Source organism: Bos mutus, chromosome 7 (genome assembly GCF_027580195.1).
Source record: "Bos mutus isolate GX-2022 chromosome 7, NWIPB_WYAK_1.1, whole genome shotgun sequence".
Lineage (NCBI taxonomy): Eukaryota > Metazoa > Chordata > Mammalia > Artiodactyla > Bovidae > Bos > Bos mutus.
In genome coordinates, this window is record NC_091623.1 from 71520910 (window position 1) to 71538613 (window position 17704).

At 41.5% G+C, this 17704-nt stretch overlaps 1 protein-coding gene across 3 annotated transcripts in view; it reads right to left on the reverse strand.

The window, feature by feature from the left end:
* The window catches only part of LOC102277109 (zinc finger protein 474), a 70684-nt gene that overhangs the window by 15336 nt on the left and 37644 nt on the right, over positions 1-17704 (reverse strand). The window lies entirely within an intron of this gene.

The window sequence follows — 17704 nt, forward strand, 5'->3', positions numbered from 1 at the left end:
TGACTTAGAATGACTGGTGGACTCCCTAGAGCCCATGCATTAGTCCCATGAAGGGAACTGTTGGGCCTTTAGTCAGAGCCAAACTTTTCCTTTCAAATAGATGCTCCTTTGTGCAAGGCATCATTTGGCACCATTTAAATGCCTCAAAGCCTTTGACTGTGTGGATCACAATAAACTGTGGAAAATTCTGAAAGAGATGGGAATACCAGACCACCTGATCTGCCTATTGAGAAATTTGTATGCAGGTCAGGAAGCAACAGTTACAACTGGACATGGAACAACAGACTGGTTCCAAATAGGAAAAGGAGTTCGTCAAGGCTGTATATTGTCACCCTGTTTATTTAACTTATATGCAGAGTACATCATGAGAAACGCTGGACTGGAAGAAACACAAGCTGGAATCAAGATTGCTGGGAGAAATATCAATAACCTCAGATATGCAGATGACACCACCCTTATGGCAGAAAGTGAAGAGGAACTCAAAAGCCTCTTGATGAAAGTGAAAGTGGAGAGTGAAAAAGTTGGCTTAAAGCTCAACATTCAGAAAACGATGATCATGGCATCTGGTCCCATCACTTCATGGAAATAGATGGGAAACAGTGGAAACAGTATCAGACTTTATTTTTCTGGGGTCCAAAATCACTGCAGATGGTGACTGCAGCCATGAAATTAAAAGACGCTTACTCCTTGGAAGGAAAGTTATGACCAACCTAGATAGTATATTCAAAAGCAGAGACATTACTTTGCCAACAAAGGTCCGTCTAGTCAAGGCTATGGTTTTTCCTGTGGTCATGTATGGATGTGAGAGTTGGACTGTGAAGAAAGCTGAGCACCGAAGAATTGGTGCTTTTGAACTGTGGTGTTGGAGAAGACTCTTGAGAGTCCCTTGGACTGCAAGGAGATCCAACCAGTCCATTCTGAAGGAGATCAGCCCTGGGATTTCTTTGGAAGGAATGATGCTAAGGCTGAAACTCCAGTACTTTGGCCACCTGATGCGAAGAGTTGACTCATTGGAAAAGACTCTGATGCTGGGAGGGATTGGGGGCAGGAGGAGAAGGGGACGACAGAGGATGAGATGGCTGGATGGCATCACTGACTCGATGGACGTGAGTCTGAACTCTGGGAGTTGGTGATGGACAGGGAGGCCTGGTGTGCTGCAATTCATGGGGTCGCAAAAAGTTGGACATGACTGAGTGACTGATTTGATCTGATCTGAAATGCCTCAAAAAGTACTGAGTGGAAGCCTTCAAGAACTTGTGAAATATACCACCTCTGGCTTTAGGAAGATCTTAAGTTCTGCTTTGTATAAAACAGTCCCTACTGTATCTGTTGTCTTGACTAATATTAATAGTGTCCTCTTTTACTCTCTGAAATGTCCCTGTTTGGTCAATAAACTACACAGACACTTTTGAAAAACATCAATTCATAAAATATAAGCAATCAAGAGATGAAACCAAAACAGCAAAAATAAACTTAGAAATATTGAAACTGTGAAACCATATTGAGAAATATGAATTTATAAGACTGGCAATGAATCCATTTAAACACAGAACTAAGGTAAAATGACTACAGAAACTATGGTTAGAAAAGAGAATAGAAAAGCAACATGTCTTGACAAAAATACCTTACAAAAATTGATGACGGAGGGAAGGGTGAAAGGATGCTAATGATACTAAATTCTCCAACTTTCATGGCAAACAGTCAATTAAATCAGTGTAACATTAAAATATGGAGTGAAAACTTAAATTCTTTAATAATTTATCTTTGTTTTTTAACGTTGGTGGGTCCTTTAAAAACTAACACTCTTTTAGTGAAGAAATATTTTTCTGAATTTCAGCAATGAACTTCAGCCAAATGAAGTTTCATTTGGCTCCTATTGTCGAATTCAAGTAAAATTAAATATATTATCTTCATCAATAATAACTTTGATAAGATGACCTCATTTCAATGAAAATATGCATGTCAATATGTTATTTACATAGATGTTTGGAACAATATTCACTAAGGTCAACCTAAATTGTGGTTGACAATTTTTATGCTAATTTTATACTTTTATAACAGCTTGAATTTTTATAATGAACTTGTGTCATTTTTATAAGAATAATAAAGCAATAAAAAATATCAACTTCAGAGTCAAAACTTAGGCCGAGATTAGGTAATAAAATCAGTTCTAAAAGGAAAAATCAAGTGGAGTCCAAATTACTTTCTGAAACGACTGATGATGATGATATTTAAGGTGTTGTATATAATACAGTTTAGTAATAGAACCAATTAGTAATTGGCATTAAAATTAACATTAGGAATGAATTCAGCTTTGCATAGAATAAAATCAATATACAATACAAAATGAAAGTATTGACTATCTTAAATTACATTATCCCAATAATGCTATCTTATTTTGTCAATTGTTTATCATTGAATGTATTAGCTAAATGCTTGCCTGATGCAACTTAACTGAAATCCTAGAATTCAGCTACAAAGGCCTGGAAAAATAATCTGAACACAGGATTTAGCACAAGTCTGTTTCCACCATAACATAAGATAGCTCTTCCTGATAGTTTTATTTTATTCAGACTTGTTTCCCTGGCTTGCTTGCAGTCACCAAAAAATGAATTCACAAATAACTGGATGAGACTTGTAAGGTATGAAGCATCTTGTGTTGAAAAGTGACAGCTAAAAAGTTGGTTTGGGGGATGCATGGACTGAACCATTCCTTGGGGCCTATGTTGCCGACTGTGGCTGGACTGAGAAATCATTGTCTAACATTCAGCCTCCCAAATGCTTCCCCACCCTGTGCCTCTAAAAGGTCACAGGTATAATTATCTACCTGTTACCAGGGAACAAAGTAAGCCTCCCACGTTTGCACATGGGAAGGCTGCAGTTAGCTGGATTTATTTGCTGTCACTGAAGTATCTGGCTTGCTGGTTTTGGAGAGGCTATTTTAGTGGGGCTAGGCCAAAGCAGCCATATCGAAATGTAAAAGATGTCTTTATTACCAAATATGTATGTAAATAAAAGGCCTGGCTCTTTCCCCCAGGTAACATGTTTCATACATTACTTAGAAACAAACACTACTGCAACTTGAATGGCCCTTTTTTCCCCTTTTAGGTTGTATGATAACATCCCTGTAACAACACAGCCTCATGCCGTGTTCATTTGTGGACACTGATTAACCTGAGTCAAAAAGAGATCAGGGAAACCAGAAGTGTGGGAACGTCCTGAAAAGGAAACAGTCCTTGTGCCCCGAACCACCACTTTGAGTCAAATAGGAAAAAGTGCCCCACCTGAAGACACTTTCAAACCATCTTAGTTGTGATCATTAATCTGTAATGATGCAAATCACGAGATATAATATTTTAAAATGGTGACCATGGGAAAGCATACAGGACAATCCTTGCCCTCCTGTGTCAGGACATGGCCTAGAATCGGCCCTGTCTGTTGGTGGTCATGAGCATAGTATGGTCATTTCTGCACACATCTGGGTTGAATCACAGACATTTCAATTTCATGAAAGCCAATAAAGCAATTGTTCTAAATATCGATATTGAAGTTGCACTGTGAGCAGAAAGAAACCAGAGACCTCTGCTGAAAACACGGATGAGACTCAGTCAGCAGATGAGACTGACTAACTGGAAATGCACTGGGAGGAAAGGGCCACTCAGGAGGTGGTTCCACCTCCTCAGGAGTGGTTCCACCACTCAGGAGGTGGTTCAAGTGTAGCCCAGATGCTGCTGTTCAGGAAGAACACTCCGATTACAGGCCATGTGCCAGGCACCGTGCTAGGGACAGAAGCAGAACTAGCCCTAACGGTGGGGATGATTGTACTTAAATTCACCACCTTTATTTGGGAAATATTTTTAATTTTTTTCCTAAGCTCTTTGCCTGAGGCAGTAAGTCAGGTTGACAGACCCCTAAGTGGGGTGTACAGAGCCCATTCCCCTTGAAATTAGTCAAGAAACAAGGGAAGAAAGGGACTTGCCATGTGGAGTAAGCCTTCTTGACCTCTCTGCCCATTGATGTGTTTGAACTCACACTGATTAGTTCTGGTGATTGTTTTCCAGATGGGAAACTGTTCTAGGATCCTGGACTTTTTTGTGGTCCTTAAAAATTTTAGAAGCTTTGGCTCCCAGATATCTGACCCACAAGAAAGGCCTCACTGTTCTGGAGTCTCCCACAGGTGATCCAGATGGTGTTTGGCAGCTGGCATGAGTTACCCTCAGCCCTGGCATGAAGCCTGTGCGCCTGGTCCCTGTGTTCGACTACTACACAACTCTGTGGGTCATATCATGGGTCCTTCGTGACCAGGCTATCCTCTTTACAGCATCTTACCCAGGCTACACCATAGAACTACCTCCTCTCTGCTTCATATTCTGGATTTCAGACTGCAAACTGATGGACTCAGCACAATTTCAGCCAATGGACATTCATGTTTTATTTGACTGGCATGATGCTCTTAGAAGTTTCAAATGTGAATATCCTTAGGTGGGACTTACTCTTACGGATACTGTACTCTCCACCACTCCCTATGGCCCTACATGCAGCTGCCAAACTCTGAAAGTATATGAGCTTGTGACTGAGCAGCCTATTTTTCCCACTCTCTCTTCAACTTTGTTGTGTTCAGTCACTCAGTCGTGTCCAACTCTTTGCAAACCCATGGACTGCAGCACACCAGGCTTCCCTGTCCTTTACCATTTCCGGAGTTTGCTCAAACTCATGTCCATTGAGTTGGTGACGCCATCCAACCATCTCAGCCTCTGTCGCCCCCTTCTCCTCCTGCCCTCAATCTTCCCCAGCATCAGAGTCTTTTCCAATAAGTCGGCTCTTTGCATCAGGTGGCCAAAGTATTGGAACTTCAGCTTCAGCATCAGTCCTTTCAGTGAATACTCAGGGTGCCCCACTTATCTCCTCAACAAAAGGTATTTGCCTTATATTTAATTTCTAAGAAATGAGCTAAACTTAGTTAATTTGCATGAATGTGCCAGTGGCTAGACATGGTTTGCTCCGTATCTAGGGGATCTTTGCATTTTAGCTGGGATTTCCTATGGAATCAGTGCTTTGAGTCAAAGGAATGAACCTCTGGCTCTGGAATTTAAGAAGTAGGGCAGGCACTTTAGAAAACAAGTAGGCAGCAATATATTAGTGATTGTCACACTGAAATGTCCCTGCTCTCTTTGATTATAAGCACTTAGGCAATTTGAACAGAGCTTGACAGGAGGCTAGAAACCTATCCATAGGCAAAAGAAGCCCCTCTGTGAAGGGAGGAGAGTCCAAGAGCACAAGAGCACCCAGTAACTGTGCACAACCCTCAAGTCATTTACTTGCTGGAGGATTTTTCACAGTGTTCCTCTTTCTGCTTGACAAAATGAACATAAAGAATTTGGGCCATAGCTTCTGTTTTAGATTTTCCACACTCCTTATCCCTTCTATTAGGCCAAATAATTGAAATGTTTGTGGTGAGTGCAGAAGACATATCATAGCATGCAGTAAGGTCAGATGGGGAAATAAGAGGGAAAGTTTTTCTTCCCTATACTTGAGGAAAAAAGAGCAAAACCTCTTAGAAATTCTTGTGTAAGACATGGAGAACAGAAGTATGGATGAGGGGTTGGGATGGATTGGGAGACTGAGACTGGCATATATGCATACTATGTATAAAATAGATAACTGAGGACGGATTGTACAGCACGAGGACCTCTGCTCAATGTTCTGTGGTGAACTAAAGGGGAAGGAAAACCAAGGAAGAGGGGATGTATGTATACATATAGCTGATTCACTTTGCTGTATAGCAGAAATTAACACAATATTGTAAAGCAACTATGCTTGTTGAGGGCTCAGTCGCTCAGTAGTGTCTGACTCTCTGCGGCCCCATGCACGGTAGCCAGTCAAGCTCCTCTGTCCACGGGATTCTCCAGTCAAGAATACTAGACTGTGTTGCCATGCCCTCCTCCCGGGGATTGCCCCATCCCAGGGATAGAATCCGCAACTCTCGTGTCTCCTGCATTGGCAGGTGGATTCTTTACCACTAGTGCCACTGGGAAAGCAACCATACTCCAATATAAAATAGAAAGAAATCCTTGTGTATATTCCAATATCAAAAATGTCCGACCAAGAGGCAGCTAACAATTACGAGGCACTTTCTAAGTGCCAGTCCCTGCAGTAAGCACTTAAGATGCTTTATCTTAATACTTCTCACAATAATCCTCTGGATAAAATGCAGTATTCCCATTTTACAAACCAGGAGACTGAGGTACTGAGCTGTTAGTAAATGGTAGAGTTGCTTTTCACCCAGACATTAGGTCTTCAGGCTGCCTGCACTGCCACTGCGAAGCAAATAGGGACGTACTGACATGTGGTTGTTTGTCAGACATGATCCCGGGTTCTTTGCAGGTATTCTCATGTTTAACTCTGACTGTGTGGATCACAATAAACTGGACAATTCTTAAAGAGATGGGAATACCAGACTACCTGATCTGCCTCTTGAGAAATCTATATGCAGGTCAGGAAGCAACAGTTAGAACTGAACATGGAACAACAGACTGGTTCCAAATGGGAAAAGGAGTACACCAAGGCTGTATACTGTCACCCTGCTTATTTAACTTCTATGCAGAGTACATCATGAGAAACGCTGGGCTGGAAGAAGCACAAGCTGGAATCAAGATTGCTGGGAAAAATATCAATAACCTCAGATATGCAGATGACACCACCCTTATGGCAGAAAGTGAAGAGGAACTAAAGAGCCTCTTGATGAAAGTGAAAGAGGAGAGTGAAAAAGTTGGCTTAAAGCTCAACGTTCAGAAAACTAAGATCATGGGATCTGGTCCCATCACTTCATGGGAAACAGATGGGGAAACAGTGGAAACAGTGGCTGACTTTATTTTTCTGGGCTCCAAAATCACTGCAGATGGTGACTGCAGCCATGAAAATAAAAGACGCTTACTCCTTGGAAGGAAAGTTATGACCAACCTAGACAGCATATTAAAAAGCAGAGACATTACTTTGCCAACAAAGGTACATCTAGTCAAGGCTATGGTTTTTCCAGTAGTCATGTATGGATGTGAGAGGTGGACTATAAAGAAAGCTGAGCACAGAAGAATTGATGTGTTGAACTGTGGTGTTGAAAAAGACTCTTGAGAGTCCCTTGGACTGCAAGGAGATCCAACCAGTCCATCCTAAAGGAGATGAGTCCTGAGTGTTCATTGGAAGGACTGATGTTGAAGCTGAAATTCCAATACTTTGGCCACCTGATTCAAAGAGCTGACTCGTTGGAAAAAACCCTGATGCTGGGAAAGATTGAAGGCAGGAGGAGAAGGGGACGACAGAGGATGAGATGGTTGGATGGCATCACTGACTCAATGGACATGGGTTTGGGTGGAGTCTGGGAGTTGGTGATGAACAGGGAGGCCTGGCGTGCTGCGGTTTATGGGGTCACAAAGAGTCGGACATGACCGAGTGACTGAACTGAATCTCTTGCTGTGAGGAACTGAGGTAGGGAGAAATCATTTGTTCAGAGAGATGTGATTTCACTGTGCATTTGTCATCTGATTCCAGATCTGTTTGATTTCAGCAGCTTCTAGAAACATGAAGGGGAAGGTCATCTGTGGTCAGCTGACTATCATGCTCTGCATTATGGGTTCACAGAGTCAGCCATTGTATGGGATTTGAGAGAAATCCACAAAATTCCTACTTCTGTTCTCTGGACTACCTCAAAAATTCATTCCTTTGGATTAAACTGCTTTGTCCCAGATCCTCTTTCAAAATGCAAATAGTCCTATGAGAGTTTTCTATGAAGGATTTTATCATATTTCCCCAACCCCCTTCCAACAATATCAAGGGACGGGGGTTGTGACGGGGAGAAGGGGATGCTGAAAGTGATGAAAGGGAAAGGAGATCCAGGTGACCCAAAGCCGTTCCCAAAGTCAGAACTTTGCCTGTGGCCATTTAAAACAATTTCAAGCAAACTGACTGAGCTTGAAAGTGTATAATCAAGTTTCCATTCCCCCCAGGCATGTCCTACATATGCAGAAAAAGTATCAATAGCATTTTACTATATAGGAGTAACTGTGTAGTTCAGTCTCAAACCTCAACAATTGCAGTTTGATTGTCTCAAAACCACTGGTATTTCACGTTTACTTCTAGTGTTTTCAAACAATTCTACCCAAATGTCACATCTGGAAGGATCGTTGTTTGAAATTAAATTGTTTTTGGAAATCACTGGATGCCACGTAAAGGAATTTTCCAATCCAGCCTGTCTATTGGCCAACTATTAAAGACTCTGCTACATGTGATCTGGGGATTTGTTTTGCTCCTTTTAACAATAAGAAAGACTTGGCCATTCACTTGGAAATGCTGTTAACATTAGAGGATTTTCATGTACCTGATTTTTAAAAACAAACTATTGGTATTTTGAATATATGCTTGGCATTTTAGTTATTTACTTGCTAGTCCTGAGATAACAAAGGCTGAAAAACAGAAGTCAAAGAATGAAATCCAAATGAAAGTGTCTGTTTATGAAAGGAATACAGTTTCTTAGCTAAGGTTTTTCCTTTTCTTTTTTCTTTTCACATTTGGAGATGAAAGTTTTTTTTTTTTTCTGATCCCTTGGAAAGCTATTGGTTGGAAAGTGAGGTGTTTTTGGTATGGATTCAACCTCTTGGCAAATTCTGGTAAGAACAACTTTCCCTGAATAAAATGGGTGTGGCCCTGGTGTGTGTTCCTGTGCTCTTCAGTTTGGCTCCAGGCCTGACCTTCATATTCAGATAGCTTCCGGGTCACGGGTAAAATGAAGCAATGGGGGAAGACAGGAAAAACCTAATAATTGTGGCAGGCACTCAGTTTTTCCAGCTTCTAGAGAGAAAAAAAAAAGGACAGCAGGGGCACTATGTGACCTGGAACATGGGAGCAGGGCCTGCTTTGATACAGCTTGTATACTAGAGGGCCCCCAGCTCTGGGAAAGGCCCAGGAAAGAAGTTTTCCAATGAAAAGAAGAAAAATTTCATCTTGGATATAAGACAGAAAGGATTCTATCCTTAAGAAACAATTTTGTTATTTGTTTGTCATCTTCTCCTTTCTTATCAGAGTTTTTGGTTCCCATTTTTCCCTTTCCTCTCTCTTCCCTCAACCTCTAATTTCCTGAAGCTTTAGTTTGGGACAAGTGATCTCTCTGTTTTTACCTTCTCTGCTTAAACAAAGGTAGATGTGAAAGCTGCTTAGGGACTTTTAATGACAGGATCATGGCATCAGAGTTGATGCTTGGAGTAGGATTATTGGAAATTTGTTGAGACCCTTCTTTAATTTGCAGGACCTCTTTTTCCCTATAGGGCTTCCCTGGTAGCTTAGTGGTAAAGAATCTGCCTGCCAATGCAAGAGACACAGGTTTGATACCTATGTTGGGAAGATGCTCTGGAGAAGGAGATGGCAACCCACTCCAGTAACTCTTGCCTGGGAAATCCCATGGACAGAAGAGCATGGCAGGCTATAGTCCATGAAGTCACAAAAGAGTCAGACATGACTTAGTGACTAAACAATAAAGCTTCTCTGCCTATAAGACCCTCAGAGAGGTAAAGATGTGAAAAAGGCAATGGATTGTAAGAAGGAGATGAGTTACAGAATAAAAAGGGAAAGTAAAAGAATTAGCCTTATGTCAAATTCTGTCAATGATCTCGCTCTTCATAAAGTTGCATTTGTCCTCACATCTAGCATTGAGGGCCTGTTCATAGGACAATTGCCTCCATTTCAATGGGACTTTTTCAAGGTTGTGTCACACTGTTTTTGGTGGAGTTCTAAGAATTTGGGGAGAGATTTTAATTGTTGACCTTGGAATGTGGATTTCTAAGAACTATGTATATCTGTTCAGTCATTACGTAAAGGTTTCCTAAGCATCTATCACTAGAAAATGTGGATGTGTGTGTTTGGGACTGGAAGAAGGGAGATGAGGGTAACATGGAGAGGAGGCTTAGGAAGGCACATGAAATTGTTTAAGCTAGATAAATTCCTTGAGAGTACAGCATATGGTAGTTCTGTTCATTTTAGGCTTTAAATAATATTTGAACTTGTAATATGTATCCTCTCCTTTCACAGAGGTTACAATTGGTATTTTTATTTTCAGAGAAGCAGAAAGATACATACTGGAGCAGAAAGGTGCCTACTGGAGCACCAAGGCAGGACCATCTATTGTTGCGTTCATCTTTGGGCTCTGAGAGAGGTAGCTATTATGGTCTCTCTATGGATATATGATATATAATTATAATTTGAGGCTTACTTTTAGAAATGAATATGTTTGGCAGAAACCAAAACAATTCTGTAAAGCAATTATCCTTCAATTAAAAATAAATATAATAAAAAATAAAATTAAATTTAAAAAATGAATATGTTAAGAGTATAATTTGTATAGGTGAGTATTGTTTTCCAATTTCTATGTCAGGAAGCTATATATCAACTTTCATTGATGATGCTGTTGCTCTAAAATGTGTAACTCTCACCCTCAACACATATTTCACACACACTATATACACACGTAAGAGTCCTTTGGTTTGGCTTCAAGAGCCATTAGTGCAGAAGAGAATGGTCTTGTTACCTTAAAGTTGTGCTTAGTTCACCTGAGAGCCGTGGGATCCTAGAATGCTGCCCTGATACGCAGGCATGGTTGGCACCAAGAAAAGATGAGGAAATGACATGTGGAGCTGGTTATTAGTGGCCCAGCTGGCAGCATCATCAAGGGGTGGTTTGTGAGGTTGAGCCTAGTTTTCATGACATCAGCACTGATGAGTCTGAGTAGGTGAACTAGGGTCACTGAAGATGAATATATGAGTAGGAACCACCAGAAGGATCACACTGAACTTTTTCCTACCACTTCCAAAGAGTTCCAAGTCATTCTTGTGTTTAGGAACCGGAGGCAAATGGTTCTAGGAGCCTTAGTCTTGATTTCAGAAACTTAGTTTAACCGAAGGCATGAACAGACAAAGGACTAAGATGACCCTTAAGATTCACTTTTCTCTCTCTCTTTATACATCTCTCCTCCTCATCTGATAGTCCTCATAAGCCTACTGGGTATTTCACTGAGAAAATATAAGCTAACAGACTGTAGCTTTGCATTCATTTGCATTCAACCTCCTCCTGAAATAGAGAAACATCCCCTGGTACTAAACCCCTCCACTTCACAGCATGGAACCCCAGTCCTGGTTCCCGTTGCTCCTTCAGGTTTTACATTTGCTCTTATCACTTCTCCTGCTTTTTTTAACCTTCCTCTCTCTACTGGCTCCTCATCCAAAATAATCAAATATAGTCTACAAGCTCCCATCTTTTAAGGGAGCCTCTCTTAACCGAAAATCTCTATTTCTAGCCTACCTATTATCTCTCTCCCGATCTCTAAGCCAAATTTCTCAAAACATGTCCAATATCACCCATACACTCTGCAGCCCCCATCATGACTCTGAATGTGTTCTCTCCAAGTTTGTCAAACTAAATCCACATGGCCAAATCAAATAGATTTTCTGGCATTCACCTCGTTCCATCCTTCATCCTACCTCTGAATTGCGTACTGTTCCCCACACCCTTATTCTCCACATTTTCTCCTGTCACAGTGCTCAGGGCACCATACTCTCAAGTCATTTATCCAGCATTTCCAGTCAGTCATTCTCCAGCTTCTTCTTCTCTAACCCCTAAATACTGTGATGCTTCATGGTCAGTCCTGGGTTGATTTTTCGAGTCCTACACTCATTCTGATGACTTTAAATATATATTAACCATGCACAAATATATTTCCCAGCCCAATTCCTCTTTTGAGATTCAAACTTATATATTTAGCCTGACTTATCTAATTAGATGTCTCACAAGCATTTTTTTGCCAGTCTTATAGAAATTTTATTTTCTATTTGGGAAGAAAAGAATAAAGTCTTATAGTTACAAATGACCATAACCAAGAATGATTTTCAATGAATGATATAGTATAAATAGATCTCCATCTGCTTGCACTGTCTTAAGATATTATCTTGGCTCAAATCTTCCTCTGTCAATGTCTGTTGTGTTTAATAACTTAAGACATATACAGTCATCACAAATAAAACTGTCCTTCTACTGCTCACTGGTTACACATATGTTCTGTGCTTACCCAATCCCACCCACTGTAGAAATTTCACCATTCTTTCAGATCTATTTAAAATGTCTCTCACAAGTGTTGTGAACTCAGTTATGTCCAGAATGGAACAATTGGTCTTCATCCACAACAGCCTTCTTAAGTTTTTCCCATCTTAGAAAGTGATAGAACTGGTACAGTTGCTCAGTTTAGAAATCTGGGAGTCATCCTCAACCCTCTTCCTTACTCTTCCACACCCTTCCACATCCCAACTATTACCAGGTTCTGCCCACTGTCCCTTTTTTTCTATCTCTGATACCAAACTAGGCTAGGCTTTCATCCACTTTCACCTGGATTCCTGCAACAGCCAAATAACGGGTGTCCCTATGTCCACTGGGCAACTGTGCTGTTTCCACAGCTTTATCATGTGTACCTGCCCCTTCCTTCATTCGATTCTAACTACTTGTGGACTTTTTAGTTCCATTTTAAGATCTTTCTTACCTCAAGGCCTTCGCACAGAATGTCTCCTCCTTCTGCCCTTCTCTTCCCCCAACATCCTCTTGGCTAATGTTTTCACACCTTCCATGTCTCAGCTGAAATGTCACTTCCTCCCAGAGGTTTTCTCTAACCAAGAACCTGAATGTCCACCTCCCACCATTAGACACTGTCACATTACAACTTGAAATTTTATATTTATTTTTATTTACTTCATGTCATTTCTTCCATATGGCTAAAAACCACAAGATCAAGAACTGTGTCTTTTTAATGATTCTACATTTAGTACTTAGTGCAAAGTAAGTGAAGTCGTTTAGTCATGTCCAATTCTTTGCGACCCAATGGACTGTAGCCCACCAGGCTCCACTGTCCAGGATTTTCCAGGCAAGAGTACTGGAGTGGGTTGCCATTTCTTTCTCCAGGGGATCTTCCCGACCCAGGGATCAAACCCAGATCTCTCACATTGCAGGCAGATGCTTTACCGTCTGAGCCACTATGGAAGCTCAAGAATGCCTAACTAGAATGATCTGTTGAATGAACAAACTTTGGTCCTCTTAACCCTGCTTAACTAACACTCATAAGCCTGGCAGCATAGCCCTACCCTTTTTGTATAACACATATGCTTCTCTCTTTAGCAACATAAAAAGGTGTGGGTCTCTGGAGTTAGACACATCTGGCTCTGACACCCACAACTGAACCCACTGTGTGACTCTGGGTTAGGTGCTTAACCTCAGTTTTTCCACTTGGAAAGTAGGGAGATAGTATCTGTCTTATAGTAATATTATGAAGATTAAAATGAGGACATGGACATAAAGCACTGGCCATAGATGCATTCAGTACAGGTTATCTCCCTGTATTGCATGCCTCCTAATAAGCTCCAAACACTTTTTACCTGGGTTGGGAAGTTGGCACCCACTCCTGTGTTCTTGCCTGGAAAATTCCATGGACAGAGGAACCTGGTGGGCTACCGTCCACGGGGTCACCAAGAATTGGACACTACTGAGCGACTAAGCACAGAGCACAAGCACTTTTTACCACACACACACCTTAACAGTGTTTCACGACGTGAGCCCATTCACTCTGCCCTTCTGAGTCTTTCTGAGTCTCTGATTGTGACCTTCTAACTAGGAGGTTTGCTTTTGGAGAATGAGATACTTAGCAATGGAACAGCACTGATGATATTAAACCAAATACATAATGGTAGTCCTAAATAAATAGAATTTGTATTATAAGGGCACATTCTCAAATATATTTGGAGGTAACACAAAGAGAAAGGCAGTAAATAATATTTTTGAGTGTAGAAGGCATTACTCTAAAAGAAAACACCAGATGGCAGCACCAGATGCTAGAGATGTGCCTTATGGGATTGTAGCTCAGAACTCTAGGATGCTGCTGCTGCTGCTGTTGCTAAGTCACTTCAGTTGTGTCCGACTGTGCGACTCCATAGATGGCAGCCCACCAGGCTCCCCCATCCCTGGGATTCTCTAGGCAAGAATACTGGAGTGGGTTGCCATTTCCTTCTCCAATGCATGAAAGTGAAAAGTGAAAGTGAAGTATAGCTTAAAACTACATTCAGAGAGACAAACCTTTGTTAAAAAAAGAAAAAGACAGATCTCCCTGAAGAAAAATAATGCCTATTTTATAACATAGTATCAGATTTTTAGAAATAGTGTTTCACATGTTATCATCAAAATACTAAGAAAATAACCCCAAGCATTATGTAATTAATAAAAGATAGTTAAACAAAGCGTTCATTCTGGGTTGTAGTTATACTTAATTAACTGTCAATCTGTGTTTCAGTTAGCCAGAAAGGCCTTAAGTCAAAGACTGAAATACTATCAGCTTATGGAAAAGGGCAAACTTTTTCCCAAATATTAAAGGCAAATATTAAAATGTGTTCACTCATATTAAAATAAGGGTCAATAGTGACCTCCATTCTTGCACTTCCAGCATCACTTAGGACACTGCTTGCTAAAATAGAAATCAAAGGATCACATTAAGCTCCAAATTAAACTTTAAACTGATAATCTCTAGTTTCCCACATTATGCATCAAATTTCATCTGCAAGTAACATGACTTTTAAAATCTTGCTAAACTGGATATTGCTTGCTCAGGCTTTCCTTCTTCTAGAGGGAAAAGGGGGAGTGCGGTGCTGCTCTGAAATCACATAACAGTAGAACAAACCCTTTTAAATAAAAATCTGCTTTGTGGATGTCATTCTTCTTTCATACTGCTTGGGGTCTTTCACAATGTCACTGTGAAATCAGAGAGAGTGAATTCAGTCTTAGATTTTGGATGACAAGCAATGGGACAAGTTCAAACCCATCCTGTGGTGAGCGGCAAAGCAGAGCTGGTGCAGAATGCCCATTGATGACTTGGGTTGGGGGGATTGTCTTAGGGATCTCAGCATTGTTTCTTTGTTTAGATTTGACTGAAGGGTAACAGGAGCATTTGTCATCAGAGAACGGAGCCAAGTCTATGCAGGAGGAACACTCTGAGCGGAGGGTAACTCACTCTGCCAGCGACACAGTCATTGTTGCCCAACTGCAGTGAACTGTTTCCAAGTTCTGTGGTCATAATTCTGAAAATGTTTTTCTCACCTGAGTTCGCTTCGAGATTGAGCCCCCTGAAAACACTGGGCAAGGTCGCTGATTCTAACATGAGTTCAGATCAAGGATTCTAGGGGGAAATTGTTCTAACTGGCATAAGGGAAAAGGAAGCAAACATCTGAACTGAAAAAACCGTGCGTGTGTCTCACAGTCAGCCAAAAGTCGGCCGCCACAGGCAGACAAAATTCTGAAATCCAATAATGCACAGGGCGTTTTCTTTATGGAAATGAACGATTCACTGCACTATCTAAATCTTACATAATACAAAGAAAAGAAAAACAGCAATAGACAGAGTCTAATAACAACTGCAACAGAAAACTACGTTCCCCAGGAGAGGCTTTCTGCCGAAAGCGCAACGCAGTGGCAAATGTCTTTTCAAGGGAAGGAATAAAGTCTGTTGGTTCAAGAGGTCTTATTCCTCTTGGAAGCCTAGGAGTTTTCTCCATTTTAATGAACCCTAGCTTGCTCCAGATCTGGCAGCTGAAGGGACCCTAGGTTGGATGACCTTACCATGCCCTCCACTAAAGCCTGTGTGGTCCCCAAACAGGCCAAGGCACATCTGACGGTGGTGGGTGCCAGTTCCTCACTGACACGTGCCTTTTCAGGTCAGGAGCAGAGTTGGCTGTGCTCTGACATAGCTGTCGTGTCCTCTTGATGCCTTTGTTTTGACGGACTCCCTCTGATCTAAACGTGAAAGTCACTGACAGCCATCACTGGCCTCCTGTCCTGACAGTCTCCTCTCCAGATGACTCAGTGAGTCAGGAGGTGTCCTCCTGTGAAGCCGGAGGCCCCGGCCAGCCTCTTTTAGCAGTTGTGACTGAGAACATGCTATGCTCAGCCTGCTGGCTCCACTCTTGGAAGCACAAAGTCTGGGTTACAACAACAAGCATGAGCATTCTGACCACACTCTCCCCTATCTCAAGTTCTGTACTGAGAACATTTAAAGAAAATGCATACAATCAGGAAACAGTGCTGAATGTCAGAACACTAACGGGAGTTCTTGATTTGTGGCTCTAAGACATGGATTCTTTTGCTCGCTGAATCCAGACCCCACACGTTTTGGAAGAAAAGCAACAGCCAAAAGATGAGAAAAACAGTTCATGTTTATGAGACCAGCCTGAAGCCCATGCCACACTTACGAGTTTGGGTTTTCATTCGGCAAAGAAACTAGCTGTTCTTTCTTCAAGTTCATCGGAAAATATGCCCATTAGTCTGACTCTTCGGCTTTAGGATCATTGTTTTGGAATCTCTAAGCCAGCAAGTGAAAGATCATTTCATTTTAAACATGGAAGTTTGGAAAAAGTACCTGACTTTTGCCCAAGTAATGCAATAAAAAAATAAAAAAGTAATGAAGAACAACTGGATTAAAAATAAAAGATGTCTTCCCACCCCCCAGTCAGTCTGGTTTAACTGTTTACATTAGCTTGGGTTACCTTGCTTCTGCTGCTGCTAAGTCGCTTCATTCGTGTCCGACTCTGTGTGACCCCAGAGATGGCAGCCCATGAGGCCCACCCCCCCCCCTCTCCCGTCCCTGGGATTCTCCAGGCAAGAACACTGGAGTGAGTTGCCATTTCCTTCTCAATGCACGAAAGTGAAAAGTGAAAGTGAAGTTGCTCAGTCGTGTCCGACTCTTCACGACCCCATGGACTGCAGCCTTCCAGGCTCCTCCATCCATGGGATTTTCCAGGCAAGAGTGCTGGAGTGGGGTGCCATTGCCTTCTCCGTTGGGTTACCTTAGTTTCCTGAAAATAGTTCACTTAAAGAACCTCTACAGGTGGGGTGTTTCAAGCAGCAAGTCATAGAGAAAAGACCTTGACCTCCTCCTATCTCTCATGATTTGATGTTCTGTAAAGTGTGACACGTGGCAGGACAACCACTATCCTGGCTTCACAGCAGAATGAAGCACATGGACCACACTTTATCTTGCAGGTAGCCACCCTCATAAGCAACCTTCCCCAATCCTGGTTGATGATGAAATTTCAGGTCAAGACCCAGTGACACTTCACTATATAGGCTGGGGACCCCTAGGGTCATGCTTATTTACAACTGCCCAAATCAGGGGTCACAGCCTGGTGTCTGACCCAAACATGGGGTACAGAGCAGCAGCAGGAACTGAGTATTTCCCAGATCCATGAACACACCTAGGTGACTCTTGGTCTGTGTGGGAGTTAATTCCCCATATACTATAGCCATGTAAGCATTAAAAGAAACCATGCTGCACTTTAGAGCGTGTTTAGTTCTACAAGTGCTCCAGTGTTTAATTACTGCTAAAGTCATTTGGGGTTTTTGACACAGATTCTATTTTAGTACGATAAACTCAGCATAACCCAGTGTTGCCAAAAGTGAATTCCTAAGGTAGATTACTAAAATAAACCAGTAATAAATATTGGCTGTTGGAATGGGAATTATATCTCTGTAATGTAGACACAGCATTACTGACTCATTTTCAAATAACAATCTCTCCCAAGGATTATTGGTATGAGGGATTCAGAGAAGAAAGAAGTCCATCTCTCTTTTAGGCAGCAGAATGAAA